This window comes from Tachysurus vachellii, chromosome 1 (genome assembly GCF_030014155.1).
Source record: "Tachysurus vachellii isolate PV-2020 chromosome 1, HZAU_Pvac_v1, whole genome shotgun sequence".
Lineage (NCBI taxonomy): Eukaryota > Metazoa > Chordata > Actinopteri > Siluriformes > Bagridae > Tachysurus > Tachysurus vachellii.
Window position 1 is genome coordinate 15819931 of NC_083460.1, and position 20393 is coordinate 15840323.

Here is a 20393-nt window from a genome sequence, read left to right on the forward strand (position 1 = left end):
TAAACTTCTATCTATCTATCTATCTATCTATCTATCTATCTATCTATCTATCTATCTATCTATCTATCTATCTATAATGAGCAGCAAAATAAAATACTGGGCTGTATGCAACGATGAGAGATTCGGATTGGACAAAAATATTGACGATACTCAGTAATTAGCATAAATTTCCCCACCTCGCCATGTAAATAGAGCTTAATGCAGCTTTAGAAGGAAAGACAAAGAAATGAACAGATCCTAACGAAGACAAGCTGCAAAAAGAGAGAGAGATTTACAGTGTGTTCCAGTCAGAGGACAGTTGGGTTTGAGTAACTCTACAGAAATCACCTGCCCTCTGGGGTTAAGCTATCCCATAATTCTCTGTCGCTGGATCGTTTCTACACAAAAACTGTTACGTTAGCCAAACAGTATGTTTACAAATCGTTTATATTTTTTGTCTTGTAGCTAACAGGCTAACAGGTGTCTGTGCTCGGATATGTGTTTGATACGGAGCAGGTGAACAGTTGGCAAGTTCTTGCTAATTTTCTAGCTTACAATTGATAATTTGCTAGCTTATTATTTGTATCTTATCATTTTTTACCGAAAATACCTACAGCTCTAAAGAAGAAGGTGACGTTTTACTGATCTCTGCAATAAAACTATATGCTAACGCTAATTTATCACTGAAATATTCACAATAATAGTTGAGAAACACACAGGACTACAGGGTGGCTCATCTGTTCTTTTTGGTTATTCTTTGTTGTAATATTACCAGAGCATTTTCCTGGAAGTTAAGCAGGACTTCGAATGAAAAAAAGATACCATTTTGACTTACAGCAGCACTTTGGTCCAGCTTCGTAGTAGATTCTAAAAGCAAATGTTTTTTTTTTTTTAATTTTTGAATGTAACGCAATTTATTAGGTCTTCATCGTTGTTCATTTTTTCTATGCTAGTTGTTTTGACAGATATGCGTTATAGCTAGGCAGCTAGCATATTCGGTCATGTTGGATAAAAAGCTTTCCACACAGATATCTGTTTGAATCTAACTATGAACTCGAGCGATGATGTCGAGGTTGAGGAACTCTGGAGTTCATAAGTTGAATAAAACTAAATGAAAAGTTATTTTACTTTTTTTTCTTTTTTCGATGTTTCCAGTCAAATGAAAGATGGATAAAGATTACACAGGTATTGCGATTGCTCCATTACTTGCTAAGGTGTGTAGCTAATTCGGTACGTTATTCAGAGTACAGGTCTAACTGCTAAAATCAGTAGCAGATCCTAAACTTGTGTAAACCGATAAACTAGAAAACGAGGGGAAATTAAACGAATAGAAACGTTTAGTTATTATTGTTTAAAGAGACAAGAAGCTTTGAATGAGGGTGTGGCCTTGAAAAGCAACTACTTTTCTAAAAAGAAACACAATTAGAAATAAAATGTGCGTGTGTGTGTGTGTGTGTGTGTGTGTGTGTGAGAGAGAGAGAGAGAGAGAGAGAGAGAGAGAGAGAGATACAGAACCACAGTGCTCCATTTAGACTGTGAGTAGGAGTAAAATGAGGCTAGGTAAAAATACTTCATTGTTTTAACAGACGGTGTAAATATGTCACAGCCTGTCCCCTGAGCTGGAATATTCCCCTGCATACTGACCCTTGTTTCCCCGCAGCCTTCTGCCCCACCCAGCCCTGCCCCGCCCTGTGGAGGAAGCTCTGTTCTGGTGAACATGTCCCCGCAGCACCAGCCTCGTGATGCCCACAGCTAATTCCATTAGCAGCACATTAAATATGAAACAGGCCATTTGTCTCTGCACTGCCTCCTTTAACTCTTCCTCATTTTCTATGAGTGAAGAGGAGCATGGAACAGTGTGTGGTGCTCATAAGAAGGGTCTCATTTACATACGGTGACTATATATATATATATATATATATATATATATATATACAGTGAGAGAAAGAGAAAGAGAGAGAGAGAGAGAGAGAGAGAGAGAGAGAGAGAGAGAGATAATGGGGAAGAGAGACAGAAAGATACAGAAACAAAGAGAGAAACAAGGGAGAGAGACAAATGCGGAGAGAGGAGAGAGACAGTGGGAAAGACAGAAACAAATAGACAGACAGTCTACAGAGGAGAATCTCCTGCTCTCCTGACTCTCTTTCTCACATGCTGAGGCCTGCACTGTTTCACTCTTTCACCTGCATGCTGCAGCCTCGGTTTACACATGTGCACACACACACACACACACACATGAACACACACACACACACACACAAACATATGAACACACACATACACGCACACATATGAACACGCACACGCACACATATGAACATACACACACACACAAACACAAGAACACACAAACACACACAAACATATAAACACACGCGTGTGCACACACACACAAATGCACACACACTTGCACACACATTGCACACACAAATGTGAGCGCACACACCCACACACACATGCACACACACGCAGATGCAGATATGCTGGGAGGCAATAAGACACTTATCTAACAGAAACCCACAAACATCCCCCTTTACTGTACCACACATATAACTTCACACAACACACTACATAATATAGACTCATTACATGCATTGTCATTACATGCATGTGAAAATAAAATGTAGTTTTATTTACACAGAAAGGTGAGTGTGTGTGTGTGTGTGTGTGTGTGTGTGTGCAGGTGAAAAAGCTTTACATTACTTTATGTGTGTGTGCGTGTGTGTGTGTGTGTGTGCGGGTGTGTGTGTGTGTGGGCAGGTGAAAAAGCTTTACATTACTCTATGTACTGTATGTGTGTGTGTGCAGGTAAAAAAGCATTACATTACACTGTGTGTGTGTGTGTGTGTGTGTGTGTGTGTGTGTGTGTGTGTGTGTGTGTGGAATACCCATACATTTAAAGACCTCAGCAGTCAGTGATGACATCATTATAACCACATAGAGATAATAATTATGTCATTTTTGTCAGCAAACCTGTGTTATGACATGAGGTGTGTATCGTGGGTATCGCTTCACTCAACAGCATCGACTTTTGCCGCAGGTGAGATTTTCTTGTAAGGATTTTTCCAGACCATTAAACTCAATGCACAGTAACTCTGTCATTTGCCTGGTTTAACTGAATGGAGCGGTGCATTCACACAGTCTGATGTTTGGACTGGAGAAATCAGTTATGACACCAGGTCCTGATTTGCATAGCAACCCGAGTGTTAAGTAAAAACACCTGGAAACATGCTGTTTAAGAAAAATCATCAGTGACAAAGAGGGGATGTGATGCAATCTGACATTAAGTTAGAAACTGTTATCACCCTGAAGTGAAAAACAGCTAATAACAATCTGTGTTATGAAGCGGGGCTATTCTTTTAATACAAATGAATGATTAATGCTTTGCTAATTCAAAATCGATCTAAAACGAGTGTTTACAAGAAGAAAACGAGAAATCTGACGTAGAGATTTTAAGACGTAAACAGAAGAATACTGTGTGCACACAAGGTAACACGACACATCTCCTGTGTTTAAAACCGTTAGCTAGGAATCTTAGCTGAAACGGAGCAAAACATCCTGCGATTCGATGAAAACGATGAGTTTTTTTCTATGTTTACAGACAGAGGAAGGGACAGGCAGAGGAAGATACAAATGGAGAGAGAGAGAGAGAGAGAGAGAGAGAGAGAGAGAGAGAGAGAATTTATTTTCATTTTTAAATTATTAGAATATTAATAGTTATTAAAAACATGTAATATTTTTTATTACATTAAAAATACTAAATATAAGTAACATCACTCACATGGTTTCAAGAGGAATAATAATAATAATAATAATAATAATAATAATAATAATAATAATAATAATAATAATAATAATAATAATAATAATGGGGGCACGGTGGCTTAGTGGATAGCATGTTTGCCTCACACCTCAGGGTTGGGTGTTCAATTCCCGCCTCCGCCTTGTGTGTGTGGAGTTTGCATGTTCTCCCTGTGCCTCGGGGGTTTCCTCCGGGTACTCCGGTTTCCTCCCCCGGTCCAAAGACATGCATGGTAGGTTGATTGGCATCTCTGGAAAAATTGTCCATATTGTGTGATTGCGTGAGTGAATGAGAGTGTGTGTGTGTGCCCTGCGATGGGTTGGCACTCCGTCCAGGGTGTATCCTGCCTTGATGCCCGATGATGCCTGAGAGGTAGTTCGGATAAGCGGTAGAAGATGAGAGAGAGCGAGAGAGAATTTATTTTTAATTTTTAAATTATTTTAAACTTTTTATTACATTAAAAATCTTAAGTATGAGTAACATCATTCATATGGATTCATGAGGCAAAATAATAATAATAATCTCATCTCATCTTGTTTTCTACCGTTTATCTGAACTACCTCGGGTTAGCCTGTGCCTATCTCAGGCGTCATCGGGCATCAAGGCAGGATACACTCTGGACGGAGTGTCAACCCATCTCAGGGCACACACTCTCATTCACTCACGCAATCACACACTACGGACAATTTTCCAGAGATGCCAATCAACCTACCATGCATGTCTTTGGACCGGGGGAGGAAACCGGAGTACCCGGAGGAAACCCCCGAGGCACGGGGAGAACATGCAAACTCCACACACACAAGGCGGAGGTGGGAATCAAACCCTCAACCCTGGAGGTGTGAGGCGAACGTGCTAACCACTAAGCCACCGTGCCCCCATAATAATAATAATAATAATAATAATAATAATAATAATAATAATAATAATAATAATAATAAAAAATAGAGAGAGAGAGAGAGAGAGAGAGAGAGAGAGAGAGAGAGAGAGAGATACAAATAGAAAGAGAGATTAACATTTTAGTGAGAAAGATATAGAGATATATAGAGAGAAATACAATAAAAACTGTGAAAGACAGAAATATGGCAGAAGAGAAAGATAGAATGACACATGAAGGAAAGATCCAGAAAGAGAGGAATTTTACACCAGGTTATAAAAACCATAGAAATTAATTAAATTCTGACTCGTTCATTCCGTCAGGATAACTTGAACGTTTTAACTTCATACCAATCTAGGATTTTTTTTTTTATTTACCATCAGTTCATTTGAGTATTGGAACTGAACCAAACTTGTCACAGACTTTACACTTTCTGATCAGACGAAAATTTCCGATCAAGATTAAGCACTTCAATGAATTGATTTTAATGAGATCGAGGTTAAGCTGTGCTGAAAGGCAGAACGTTGCATGACAGAAAATCCTGAATACTGTCTGAAACTAACGCAGTAGAATATGAGTCACGGTGTGCAAGTTCTGTAATTAGATCAGTCAGCTGAATGATGATGATGACGATGACGATGAAACTTAATCAACGACTGGACAGTGCTGAAAGCCATTACGATTCGGAGCGGATATTTCCCAAACCCTAGCTGAGAAGCAACAAAATTATAGTGTTGACAAGAAACATTAATAAGAACCAGGGAGAAAAAAAAGGCAAATTAATAAAATGCTCGAATTTAACAGGTCATCAATAAAGAGTCCGAACGCTAATGAATTATGAATGAGATCATTCCGTATGGCTAAAGGCGTCGAGATTTTCTAACACCTCGTCCCGTCTGTGCATGGGAATGAGTAATACATGCAGATGACATGAAAACAGTATCACACGTCAGTTCACTCACTCGCTTGTTCGCTTGAGCGCTTTATTTACCTTGTTAAACACATCTGCAGGTCTGTCTGTGAACTGAGATCTACAAATTGATCCACAAATTTGCACACTTTTCCACTTAAGAGTAGATTTTATATTGTGTTTATGATAAGGAGCGAAAGAACTGGAGTGAAATGTCAATTCAGAGCAATCTGAGATTCCTGTGTAGGAAAGCTACCAATAAAATGACGTCTTTTGACACACACACACACACACACACACACACACACACAAACACACTCACAAACACACAAACCTAAATTGTTAACTTCAGGGTGTTTTGAAGAACAGTCATGAGACCCCCAATACACACACACACACACACACACACACACACACACCATAAACACTGTTAACTTCAGGGTGTTTTGAAGAACAGTCATGAGACCCTTCAATACACACACACACACACACACACACAGTCAGCTGGCATCTGGTTTCATTTGTTGAAGGCTGATAATGTGCAAATCACATGGTCCGTTTCACCTCGGATTCAAGTTGCATTCTTTAGGAAGGATGGAGAGAATTAAACCCAAATTTAAACCGTAGTAAACATCTGACATCTGACTCGATTCGGGTCATTGGCCTTTATAAGTAAACCCTGTGTTGTATTGTTTTAGCATGTTAGATTTCTGCAGCTGGTTACACAGTTCCTAATTCAGTGTGTGGATTCAGTGCATATCAGAAATATATCTTTATGATCTCATAACACTGCAGCATTCCTGAAATCTGACTGACCAGAAGATCCACACACGGTTTCCCTCTTTGGCACATGGTTCCCATGGTGATGAACACCATGCGCTCATGTTTATTTATAAAGCTCCACCCCTGTCATGTCACTGGTTCGTTGCCTGATTGTGTTCAGTGTTGTAGTTCTGCTGCGGTGAAACACCTGCTGGAGATTTGACCTGGATTATGATTCTTGGATTTGCTCTAATAAAGTGCATACCGAGTATTAATATATGGTTTGCACTTACAGCCTTCCTCTAACCTCATGCTAAGAGCAGATGTACCACCTACTAGGATGTACGTGCACATTTGAATTTATTACTTAACACTAATAGCTGCAATTTGAATCCGATGTCAGGATTATCCCAGAATAACACGGCATGTATGAGTAAACAGGCTGAAGTGTGGCGGTGGAAAATGACTCCATCTGCCCCCTTTTACTACATGTTCTCTCTACATTCTCCTTCAATCCCACATACACACACAAAAAGAAAAAGCCAAATAAATGCATTTATGAAGCTCCCAGACCTCCGCCTGGCATTTTACACCACGTTTAACACGTCGTCAACCAAACCAGAGAGATTGTGAGAAAGAAAGATGTTTTTACAAACGCAAAAAGAAAGAATGTCATAAAAGGGAGGGAGAGAAAATAAATGAGAGAGAGAGAGAGAGAGAGAGAGAGAGAGAGAGAGAGAGAGAGAGAGAGAGAGAGAGAGAGAGAGAGAGAAAGAGAAAGTGAGGGAGGGAGGAGACAGCACTGCCACCATCTTTTCACCTCAAATGACTCTTAGGCAAGCGAAAGCCAAGCTGCTGTTCCAGCCACAACGACTGACCTTTGGAATGCAAACAAACCCAAATGCAGCTCATCAAAAAAGAAACCATCTGGTCCAAATAATTATCACAAGAAAACCTCAACTACTGTACGGTTGCGTTTTACCTCAATCCGACTCTCCTCTCATTGATGATCTACAGCTTTATGTTTTATTACCGGTTGTTTTTTTTTTTGGAACGTTAAGAAACTGGGAGGACTCATTTCATGCTGAACAGAACAAGCTGGAGAACTTGAGCTTGTTCTTTAATCATTCCTTCAGGATATAAACAAAAGCATATTTCCCCGTAGATGCTTTAATCATAGATTATCTGAATGAATTGTAAATTCTACTGGATCAAAAAGAAAGTCTTTGCTGAAGCCTCTTGTAGAACTGAGCTTACATTTCTAGTGGTTTTGATGGAACAGCATCTCATTCCACATTTCATTTGACCTATGACCGATCCTATGAAACCACATCACCTTTTCATATGAATTACTAGAGAAAGCTAATAATGATCTACATCTCTTTTGTATACAAGAGCTAACAAACATCTTTGATTGGCAGAGAAGCATGAAGCTAGCAATGTGGAACTCAGGAAAGCATTTAAACTTGCACCATTTGTAGAAACAAGTTTGAATCATTTCACCATCACATGTAATTCAGGGTTCTTCACATACCATGGGTATTTTTATCACAGTGCACAGAATGATTTATTCTGATTGGTCATTGTTGTTCTGACAGCAAGTCAGCTCCAGTTGCAAGGCTTGGAATTATTATATGTACTTGCTATGTTAATATGTTCTCTTTCTATAGTAAGTGTAGGAAAAGTTTGCTCCAGGGTCATCAAGTTAAAGCTATAACAATTGCATCAAAGCAGCTTTACAGAAGCATAGAAAGAGAAAAAAATGGAAAGTTTAAAATTAAAGTACTATGTAACATCGATCCCTAATGGCAAGTCTGAGGTGACGGTTTTGAGGAAAAAACTCCCTGAGATGATATGAGGAAGAAACCTTGAGAGGAACCAGACTCAGAAGTGAACCTCATCCTCATTTTGGTGACACTGGACAGGAAATAATGTAAATGTAAATAATGTTTTATTCACATCAGTTTATATTATATCGAGTGTAATTGTGCAACCGAGAGGTAATGAGGAACTAACAGGTCAGGGCAAAATTGCTGAAGTCCACAAACGTTCACTTATGAAGACCCTGTACGTTTTTCTGATTAACATATAAGAAAAGGATACAGCTGTAACCTATAAATGACAATGGGAACTAATTTACACCGTATTGTTGTGCCTACAGTATGTTGATTATTAAATGTCTTTGCCATGTCTCACTCCTCAATATATAATAGAAGGAGTAATATATATTCATAGAAAAGTAGATGTTGATTTTAAACCCATTTCTGATCACTGAGATGCCCCAAGTGTTTGTTCATAAGCATCTAATATATAAAGTCGTTATTTTTAACCAGTAAAATACTGTGTATGGTTATCAACAGAGGAAAAAACGCACGTCTCACACTGAAAGCCAACAGAGACTTAAATCATTTTAGATCAGACTTGCCAAAAGGCTAAAATAGTTCATTGAAAATATCTGATAAGTCGACACATGTTCTGGCAAAAAAAGGGTCAAACAGATATAAACACAATGTGCCATTTTTTAAATAAATGAATACTGTAATTGTTGGATTGATAAAATTATCAATGGTAATCGATTCTTCAATTGATTCTTAAAATGATTCTTTAACTATATTAATATTCTGTGATAATGAACCACTAACCCTGTTCCATAATTATTTGTATAAATGTGAATTAGAATTCTTACTAACTTACTAACATCATGAGACCAACATTGTGGGAGCTAAACTATTTTTGGATCAGTGATGGGCATTAAATGATGCCAGCTGCCTTGCCAGGCAGGATCGAATGTCCTGCAGTGATGAGTCAGTGAGTGCATACAAGTCAGAGGTCAGAGATTGCAGCAGGAGAAAGCACACGCTTTTGTGGCCTCGGATTACAAAGCGCTGCTTACTGCTGCAACCCAAAAAAAAAAAGAGGAGAGATTGAGTAACAAAGGGAAGACAGAATGAGCCTGAGAACATAAGACAAGCTTGAGAAGTAGAAGAAAGAGGCAGGTTGGAACAAAGAAAAGCAGATAGACGACAAGAGACGAGAAGATGGGAATGGAGTGTGGATGGAGAAAATTCAATTTTTCTTCCCCGTCCTTTTTCAACTTCCATCTCGACTCAATTTGTGAATCATTCTGTATTTTATATGAATCATGTGCGGTGCTAGACATTGCAGGTGTGTTATAAGAACTATAACAAATTGTAATACTGCCTTATTTGCACATTGTAGTGACTGATTCTAGTCTCATTTTTAAATTTGAAGAACTTACTTTAGTAAATCGAAGCTCCTGAATCATTCCCCGAGTCACTTTGTGTTCAGAAAGTCCTAGAATCTATTTGTTATTCAAAATTCATACTGCGTCTGCCAACTGGAGGTACACAGTGTCCTAATAATTTGACCATGTGAGCAGACTGCACATGAGGAGACTAACATCACTCAAAAGTTTTACAATCACACTCAAAAAAGTAGCTTTCATAGCATAGCTCAGTAACTCGTTCCAGTATGAAACCTGCATTTTTAATTATAACAATTGAGTTATTATTAGTTTAAGAAATTCTGTCATTCTTATTTAGCATGTTGCTACTATTAGCAAGATATAAGGAAAAAAAAGTAAAGAAAAGAAAAAAGAATGAAAGAAAGAAAGAAAAAAGAATATGACTTCCAATCCTCCCAGAAAGCCTGTCAGGTTAGCCCATCTTAGCCAGATAGCTATTGTTAGCAAACACTTCCAAGATTTATGAAAATTACTTCTTTTTTCTTTTTACAAATACTGTCAGATTAGCTTATTTTATTATATAAATAATACTTGTAACATCTACTATAAATTCCTGTCAGATTTTTATTTTATCAAGCTTGTTAGCATTAGCAATGGAGATTATGTCAAGTTAGCACGATAGCTCTCTATACAGTAGCAGCATGAAATATGAGATCTTAATGATTATAGCTTTAAATTTTCTCAGAAATCACATCAAGTTAGCTCATGTTAGCTATCTTTTTAGTCGCAGCATAAAATATGATATAATTAATAAATTATAGCCTTAAATTCTCACAGAAATTGTATCAAAGTTAGCACATGTTGGCTATCTATCTAGTAGTTGCATGAAATATAATATCATTAAAGATTTTAGCTTTAAATCCTTTCAGAATTTGTGTCAGGTTATCACATAATAGCTATCTACTGTATATAGTAGCAGAATGAAATATAAGATAATTAATGATTATGGCTTTGAATTCTCTCAGAAATAACACCAAGTTCACTGCTTTTAAGTAGCTATCTATTGCTAGCAGTGATGGTAACCATTCATGAATGTGCTGCCAGTGATCCAGCTAGCTAGTTTTAACATAAAATATGATATAACTAGTAATAAAACAACCTCTTATATATTGTCTTATTTTAGGTAACTAGCATTACTGGCGAGCTTTATGATCGTCCATGTTCTATGTAAATTCCTCAGAAATCCTTTAAGTTAGCTCATTTTGGCTAGCTAGCCTGGATTAGCAGCAAGAAATATTCGTTCATTCATTCATCTTCTACCGCTTATCCGAACTACCTGGGTCACGGGAGCCTGTGCCCCTCAGGCGTCATTGGGCATCAAGGCAGGATACACCCTGGACGGAGTGCCAACCTATCGCAGGGCTCACACACACTCTCATTCACTCACGCACTCACACACTACGGACAATTTTTCCAGAGATGCCAATCAATCTACCATGCATGTGTTTGGACCAGGGGAGGAAACCCGAGTACCCGGAGGAAACCCCCGAGGCACAAGGAGAACATGCAAACTCCTCACACACAAGGCGGAGGTGGGAATTGAACCCCCAACCCTGGAGGTGTGAGGCGAACGTGCTAACCACTAAGCCACCATGCCCCCCAGCAAGAAATATGATAAACGTTAATGTGTTTCACTGACAGTTTTAGCACTCATACTTTTTTCTTAGAATTTCAATCAGATGGAATTGGATGAAATCCAGCCGCACCACCAGTTTTCACTGCAGATTTCTCCTGAGATAAGGTTTAGTAAAATAACTCAAGATAGTTCTGCATATTACTATAGATTTTCCCAAGTAGAAAGAACACAGAGAAAATGGCTTCATTCCTTCTGTATGGGATGAGATTTCACTCGGCAGGTGCCTCAAAAACCCTCTGCAAGGTCGTTACCATCAAGAAAGCCTCACGGAGAGAGCCCAGATGGCACAAGCAGTGCATCAGGTGTGCAAAATGAGAATGAATATAATCATAAAGTCTATGATTAGCAAGGCAGCACATATGTTGTCATGTGCAGCACAGTAGTCATGTGCACAGGTCCAATTAACAGCTCAGTGTTTGGGACTGAATATACAAAAGCTATAAGGTGAAGCAAATTTATAGGACATATCCGTTTCACTGGCGAGGTATTCTAACGGAAAGGTGAGAACCATTGTCCGTGAAAGCGCTCTTCTGTCTTGTGTCTTTTTTCACTGCATTCATCAGAATCCTCCGGATGTTGCGAGTGAGAAATATGCTGAGACAGCCAAGCTGGTGATGATGATAACGATGACGATCGGATCTAACGTCTTTTTTGTTCTATTTATTGCAAAAAGGTTTCATATGTCAGAACACCGGGTCTTACAAAGGATCGTAAAATGGAGAACACTGATTATTTAGAGTGCTTTGTAATCCATAAGTAACATCGTGATATAATGCAGCTGTATGATCTATACAAAAAAAATCTAGAATCTGGTCTTGTCTTACACATAAGGATAAAAGCACAAAGCAATATTTGAAGGGCAAACAGGAAGCATGACGCAGCAAAAGCTAGTGGACCTACAGCGCTAAGGTCAGAGTGGATGTTATTGTATCAATGACATATGAAAGGTTATAATCAATGCTGTAAATGCACTGATGCAAGATATATGAGCGGTATTTTTAATGCAAGGTGTCCTTTACTGGTAACCCTTTTCACAGGGTTACATAAGACCTTCATAATCCATTCATGACAACAGAGAGAACCTAAACAGTTTATTACAACTTGCACAAGCTCACTATAATGCTGGGTTTGTCAAATACGATGTCAAGTTGATATATTTGTGATCTATGACACTTTTTGACACTGATATTGCAGCATCATAACAACCAACTTTGTATTAATGCAATGCACTGGTGTCAAACTCAAAATACATAGAAAATAAAGCTGTTTCTATTCCGTTGCATGAAGTTGTCATAACGTTGCTTAAAATGATAATAGTCAAATTAAACCCACTTCTCAAAAAGCTGTTTGTAACGCATTTATGACAATGTTATGGACCATTAAAAAGGTCATTTGTCATAACGGTTCTTATAACGCAACCCAAACCTACAGTACATCACGTTATTTCTAGCTAAAATCTCTTTATGAGAGCTGACATTCATTATAATGTACACGTTGAGTTTTAATGAGTCTTGTGTAGCCCTATGAACGACAGCCTTAAAATGAAGAGCACTAATCTTTTTCGCTCAGGTTCCTCTCTATCGAAGACGTCTTTATATATATGTCACTCGGATGTATTAAGCGGGAAGAAAAATGTTGTATGCTTTTAGCCATTTGCACAATGGACATGGATTATTCAAGATCATTCAAACAAAACTATGCTAATGAGGTTTAGAAACTAGGATGTATAACAAATGTTTAACCTTAACAAAACAACAACAAAAGCTAAGCCACCAAAATAAAAAGGTCTGTAGGTAAACCAGTCATGATTATAAGAGCTAGGCCAAGTCAGAGAGTCCAAAGGAAACTCTTAGGAACATGTGGAACCCCGCTGCTGCGATCCCTCCGATCCCTTCCGGTAGCTGCACGCATCAGATTCAAAACGCTGATGCTGGCCTACAAAGCCAAAAATGGACCAGCTCCCTCTTACCTCAAAGCCCTCATCACTCTGCGCACTGCACCCCGTACCCTCCAATCTACCAGCACTGCTCGACTGGTTCCACCATCTCTCAGGGTAAGAGGCAAGCATACTACAAGACTCTTCTCTGTACTGGCACCAAGGTGGTGGAATGAACTTCCCCTAGAGGTCCGGACAGCTGAGTCACTGGCTATTTTCAAGCGGTGGTTGAAGACCTACTTATTCAGGAAACACTTCAACTAGCACTTCTTTCCTTATCTTTTGCATTTAAAAAAAAAACAAAACAAAAAAAAACCCTTTGACACTTTTTCATTGTAACTTTGAACAAATGTTTTAAACTCATGGTATCTTAAGTATGTAACTTAGTGAGCCAGCATTAATGTATCCAATGTTAGAGATTTAAGCACTTATGTACGTCGCTCTGGATAAGGGCGTCTGCCAAATGCTGTAAATGTAAATGTAAATGTAAATGTAAATGTAAATGTAAATGTGGAGAACATGAAGCTCCACACAGACAATAACTTCACTTAGATTCTCACAGGATTGAACCACCATCGAAGACCCTATTAGCTTAAATCAGGAAGTAAAGATATCTTCTTTTTGAAATTTCATACTTTCATATTTGAGTGTCAGAATGTCAAAGTGTGTTCATGATGTGCAAAAAATCATCATCATCATCCTCTCTGGTTCATGCTTAAAATAGCCCTGAAAAACATTATGTATTTATTTTCCATTTATTTGCAGTATTCCTACACGCTTGAATAGGTCCGGGGCGTTTGGATAGCGTGTGGGTGTTTGTGCTGATTTTCTCCTGTAATTGGGATATTTGTGCGTGTTCAGCTCTCAGTGTGTAGGCCGGGTGCACGCGAGTGTGTGCGAAGGCGTGTTTGTGTCGAACGCCCACCGCACAACGGTAGCCGAGCTCCCACACTGAGATGGCCGTCTGCTCTAATGAAGTGGAAGTGAGATTGCTTATTTAGAAGTGGCAGCAAAATGGCTAATTGAGTGTGACAGTGTGTGGAAGTGACCTGATCCACCCTTCGACCTCGGCATGGACACGCTACACCACCGTCTACAGATCAGCTCGTCCATCTGCTTTCAACGACTAATATCTGCTTTAATGAGGATTATAATGAGGTAAAAACTGACCGCAGATTAGCAGGGTGGTGAAACTGATGTTCTTAGAAAGTCTATTAATTTAAAATGGATTTTTTTTTAACAGGTTAAAATTTTCCATTTGTCCCTGAATGACCTCATGGAAAAAACACCACTGCTTTTTGATTTCAAGTTAAATAAACAAGTTTAAATAAACAAGTTAAATTCTTATTGTGGCCTAAATTGGTGTTATTTAACAAACTATTTCCATGTAAATTCCTCAGAAATCCTTTAAGTTAGCTCATTTTGGCTAGCTAGCCTGGATTAGCAGCAAGAAATATTCGTTCATTCATTCATTTTCTACCACTTTTCTGAACTACCTTGGGTCACGAGGAGCCTGTGCCTATTTCAGGCGTCATCGGGCATCAAGGCAGGATACTGTACACACTGGACGGAGTGCCAACCCATCACAGGGCACACACACTCACATTCACTCACGCACTCACACACTACGGACAATTTTCCAGAGATGCCAATCAACCTACCATGCATGTCTTTGGACCGGGGGAAGAAACCGGAGTACCCGGGGCAAACCCCCGAGGCATGGGGAGAACATGCAAACTCCAAACAAACGAGGAGCCTGTGCCTATTTCAGGCGTCATCGGGCATCAAGGCAGGATATTGTACACACTGGACGGAGTGCCAACCCATCGCAGGGCACACACACACTCACATTCACTCACGCACTCACACACTACGGACAATTTTCCAGAGATGCCAATCAACCTACCATGCATGTCTTTGGACCGGGGGAAGAAACCGGAGTACCCGGGGGAAACCCCCAGGGCACGGGGAGAACATGCAAACTCCACACACACAAGGCAGAGGCGGGAATCGAACCCCCAACCCTGGAGGTGTGAGGCGTACGTGCTAACCACTAAGCCACCGTGCCAGACATCGGAGACTCCTTTCAGAAAATGTTCAACAAACGGCTGTTCATAGAAAACATCACCACTTCAAGATTGTTTCTTGCAAGTCTCTGTATAAGAAGCTGCCATCCAGTCTTGAGCTGCTGTTATAGAAAATAAATCAACACTTTCCGACCAATCAGATTTTAGGATTTTGCAGCGTTATGCTTTATTACATTTTTCCTTCTCTAGGTCACCTATGGTGCAGTACATGGCACTGTTTCACATGCATCACGAGTCACAAGACCCACCCACATGATGGGACGCACACACGCACACACACTGTAAAACAGGGACTACTGAAGAAGCTACACTCACAAAGCAGAAACTGTCTCTTTACACAAAGGCAAGGCAAGACTATCTCCTCTTTTAGCTGTAAAGAGGAGTGTGTGATTTCATTTTGTGTACTCTCTGCGTTGCTGCCGATGGCGTGTATGCGCGTGCGTCCACACGCAGACAAAGACCCTACTCATAACCGAAACGGACGGGCTGAGGCAGTGCACACTGACTCCAGTGTGTCACAAGGGGAAAGCGGACTGATGATGCAGCTCATGTGAAATGTGCTACGCTAGCTATACTGGGTAGTGGGGGGGCTGGGGGTGAGGATGTTGAGGAGGATTGGGGGGGTTGTTAATCGGGAGATGTGTGTGGTGTGCTATGGAGGCATTTTAGCCTGTAGGAACTTTATCTTTGTAATAAATTGGCGTACAGAGTGTTATAGAAAGCAGAAGCATGATTATGTGCAGGTGATCAGAAAGGAAAGGAAAAAAGTGACAAAGAGGAAAAAAACAAAGGTGTGAAAATGATGAAGCTTAGGAATAAATAAAATATGCGCTTTGAGCTGCTTGGTGATGTCATCTGTCAGGACTTTTGGCAGGGTTGACTAGTGTGTGTGTGTGTGTGTGTGTGTGTGTGTGTGTGTGTGTGTGTGTTTTGGAATGCCTCCTTGACACCGTAATCTCTCCAAATTACAGACTCCACGTGCCACCCGCACAGCAGTCATTTAACCCTCACACTATAATGAACGCTCCCTCTCCTCACACACACATACACACACACTCACACACACACTCACACACACACACACACACATTCACACATCTGCATTCCAGAGCAAACTCCTCTTTTTGCTGAAGAAACAGAATGGATGTTCCTGAATTCCACAGTCGTGACATGAGATTGGAGACAACGACATTACAATTGTGATTTACCTCTCACACACACACGTGCACACACACAGGTTCTGATAAATACTAAGAAAGTCAGCTTCGACTTCCTAAACTTCAATAACGTCCTTTTCCATCCTAACCAGGACTGTTGGATGTGTCTCGCTTTATGTATCGTCTTGCTGCCTGTCCGATCAGGACGAACATCACCAATGACACGACTCGCTGCTGTTCAATATATCCTGCACTCATTGATCACTTTAAAACAACCAGGAATATTTGGCTGAATTGAATGTCACAAGACAACTCAATAAGCACAAATATCAAAATGTCCAGGGACATTCAAGTTACCCAAACGTTATTCTTTATTACAAAGTAATAATCTCCATCCTGCATGCAATCACTGAGTCCAGGCTATATGGTGTGGGGCTCAGATCTTTCTCTCTTTCTCTCTCTCTCTCACACACACACACACACACACACACGTTTCAGCCAGACTGGTGCATACGGCAGTAGAAACTCAGGGAGTTTAATCATTTCCTGAGGGCAGCTCCAGTATAAACATCAGGGTCATCATAACCGCACATCCAAGGACACGGAGAACATGAACAAGCTAATACGAACATTTTCCAGTAGTAAACACTCTGCAACGAACACTGACGTTGAACGCTCAAGTTGACAAATTATCAATCAAACCTTCTGCTGCAGAGCTACGAGCACAGCATATGCGCAGTTCCCTGCAACAACAACCCCCCACATACATACACACACACACAGCTTCCCCACACACAGCAAGAACAAGTACTTACTCTGCTCCAGTACGACTCCACTGACTGCTGCAAACGGAGCAAGTGAACGCTTCACACTCCTCTCACACTGCCTGCCTCTCTACTGCTTTCTCTCTCTCTCTCTCTCTCTCACTCACTCACTCTCTCTCTCTCGCTGTCTCTCTCGCTCTCCGGACTCTACTGTGCTGAGATAGAGCGTGCGCCATAAAAGGCAGCCCAGCTAAACATGTCACACGTAATTTATCCACGGCTGGCGGCGGAGCTTCACCTTTCCAAACGTGTGTTTGGAGAGAACGGAGTTGCTGTGAAAACTTCTGCTCTGTGACCGGTATCTGAACGTGTGTGTGTTTGGGAGTGTGTGTGAGAGAGTGGGTGTGTGTAAGCTGTCTAGACCAAGCATGCCAATTACAACACAGTCCCAACAGTGTGTGACTCTTTCCCCTCCCTAGAGAAAATGCAGTGCGAACTGAGTGCCTTGAATAGAAATGGTTTTACACACACACACACTGATCACACTCAGTCTGATATGACTCATTCATGCATGACAATAACAATATATACAGTACACACACACACACACACACTCTCTCTCTCTCTCTCTCTCTCTCTCTCTCTTTTAAACTGCAATTCTCTCATTCCTTAGACAGACAGAAAGAGGCTTACCTCACATCACTGAGCAGCATGTGTGAGTGAACGGGATGAGATGTGTGTGTGTGTGAGAGAGAGAGAGATTGAGAGAGAGAGAGAGAGAGAGAGAGAGAGAGAGAGAGAGAGAAAGCGTGTGTTCAGATGCAGGCGGACGGGATGGGCAGAGCTGAGAGGATCATTGTTCTGACCAGCAGTATGTGTGTGTGTGTGTATGTGTGTGTCACACTCTGAACGTTCTCCCCATCGCAAGACCTATACTCTCCCATACACACAACCTCTCTGTCTCTCTGTCTTTCTCTCACTCTCTCTCTTTAGTTCTCTAGTGCGGTCATTCCCTCGCTAAAACACACATGCAAACACCACACACACTCCTGCCTGTGGCTGTGCGTCTGAGTCCCTCCCGCCACTCACAGCCAGGACTCCTCCCCTCAACCATCCCACTAGGGCGAGACAGAAAGAGAAAGAGACACAGAGAGAGAGAGAGAGAGAGAGAGAGAGAGAGAGAGAGAGAGAGAGAAAGAGATAATAAAGAAGAGAGAAAATAATAATAAAATGAAAAGACTTTAAATCAAAGAGCTCCTTTAATTTATTTAAATTTATACTAAAAAGGTTTGGGTTAAACTTCTCAGTCTAAGAAAAATGTGTTTTGAGAAAGAAAATGACAAAATGAATGTATTTAATATGTAATAAGTGTGTAATAAGACGCTAATACAAATGCTATAGCATCAAGTTTTTTTATTTTTATTTTTTTGAAAATGTTAATATAGTACTATTAATTTACGAATTATTATTAGAATTAACGATTACCGAATAATTAATGAATAATCAAGTTGTTTTTTTTATTTGCTATAACAGCACAGAACACATTTTTAGTTTTCATTTACTGCTTTTTATTTAAAAAAAAAAAAGCTTTCATTTTTTTTTATAAATGTATAGTTCCATAAATAAAAATTCTCTCTCTCTCTCTCTCTCTCTCTCTCTCTCTTTCTTTTTCTATATCTTGTCATATCAGAGATTCAGTAACACACAAATTACCCCTTTGACATTGTTGACTCCTTCCGTCAAAGCTAAAGAATGCAACTGAAGATCAAAAGGTCAACTACAATATCCTGACCTCTGAATAGTAAAAAACACATAAAAGAAAATGCTCCTCAACTCAGAATTCCTGCCCAGAAACTCAATCTGTCCTGAACCCCAAGTTGAGCAAGTGACGTCAAATCAACCTGGCCACATTTTATTATTTATTTTGATGTAAATGATAACTTCAAGCTTCAATTCCCTGAAGTCTTTCTAAATTACACAATCCCAGAGACCGTGTTATTTATTATCTCACACGCTTTGTAGAAATTTCTTTTGACTGCGTTCATTTGGGCAAAAAAAAACAACAAAACAAAACAAAAAAAGCCAAAAAGAAAATGGATCAAAAAAAAAAAAACAATCCCTACGTTTTTTGAAAAACTTTTATCTGTGGACATCGATTTATTTACGGAGACAGTTAAAGAGCCATAACATATTTCCACAGGACACGACCAGAAAAACACCAACAATGTCTAATGTCGCTTTGAAAATTTTAAATCAGATCTTTGGTTAAAAGTAAACTCTGAAAAAGGAGTAAATCCAGGAGTAAATTCGGACCATGTAGAGAAATCCTTTGAATTCAAACAAATTCCTGTAGTGTCTCAGATCCTCTGATGGCATGAAGCTAGATCTATTAAAGAGCTCCAGCTGTTTATTTCTTCAAATTTCACCCTGGAGTCCATATGGACTCTCACATGACCTGACTGGATCAGAAAATACCACGCAAGACATTTTGTCCCTCCTCACAGCTAGTGAGTGCCTCAGGGGTTTCCTCCGGGTACTCCGGTTTCCTCCCCTGGTCCAAAGACATGGATGGTAGGTTGATTGGCATCTCTGGAAAATTGTCCAGAGTGCGTAAGTGAATGAGAGTGTGTGTGTGCCCTGCGATGGGTTGGCACTCCGTCCAGGGTGTATGCTGCCTTGATGCCCAATGACGCCTGAGATAGGCACAGGCTCCCCGTGACCCGAGGTAGTTCGGATAAGCGGTAGAAAATGAATGAACTGAACCCTGGTTGGTTAGAAAGATTCCTTAATGAACCAGAGTAATAACACCAAATTACACCAAATTCTTTCATTCCTTCATCATTCCTTCACCTTATTATCATCAGAACATAATAAACGGTACCTTTACTAAGATATGTCTTTAAACTTGAAGTGGCTCCGAGAGCAGAAATGGGTTTGATTTTAATTATCTACTTTAAAACATTTCTACCAATAAAATAGAAATAAAACATTTCTAACATTTCTACCAGTAAAAATAGTGTCTAGTTTCATATGAGCTTCATATTAATCACCACTGTGGAGTGAAACATGACAACGACATTCAATGATCAACATGGACACAACAAAACAGGAGGAAATTAAATGTTCTTGCCTCTGGGGAAAAAAGAGTTAATTAAGTGTTTTGTTATCCATTGAATCCTTGGAATAAAGTGTTTCTCATATCTTGTGGTATCTATTCAATT

The 20393-nt window shown here is 39.8% G+C and overlaps 1 protein-coding gene across 14 annotated transcripts in view; it reads right to left on the reverse strand.

Moving 5' to 3' along the window:
* LOC132848546 (muscleblind-like protein 1) overlaps positions 1-20393 on the reverse strand; it is a 121451-nt gene that overhangs the window by 85392 nt on the left and 15666 nt on the right. The window contains exon 1 of one of the 14 annotated variants that reach the window (XM_060874369.1): positions 17224-17715. The exons of the other annotated variants lie outside the window; for them this stretch is intronic. The gene's annotated coding sequence lies outside the window, so the exon portion shown is untranslated. Of the gene's footprint in view, positions 1-17223; positions 17716-20393 lie in introns of those variants that run through there. 14 annotated transcript variants of the gene reach the window in all.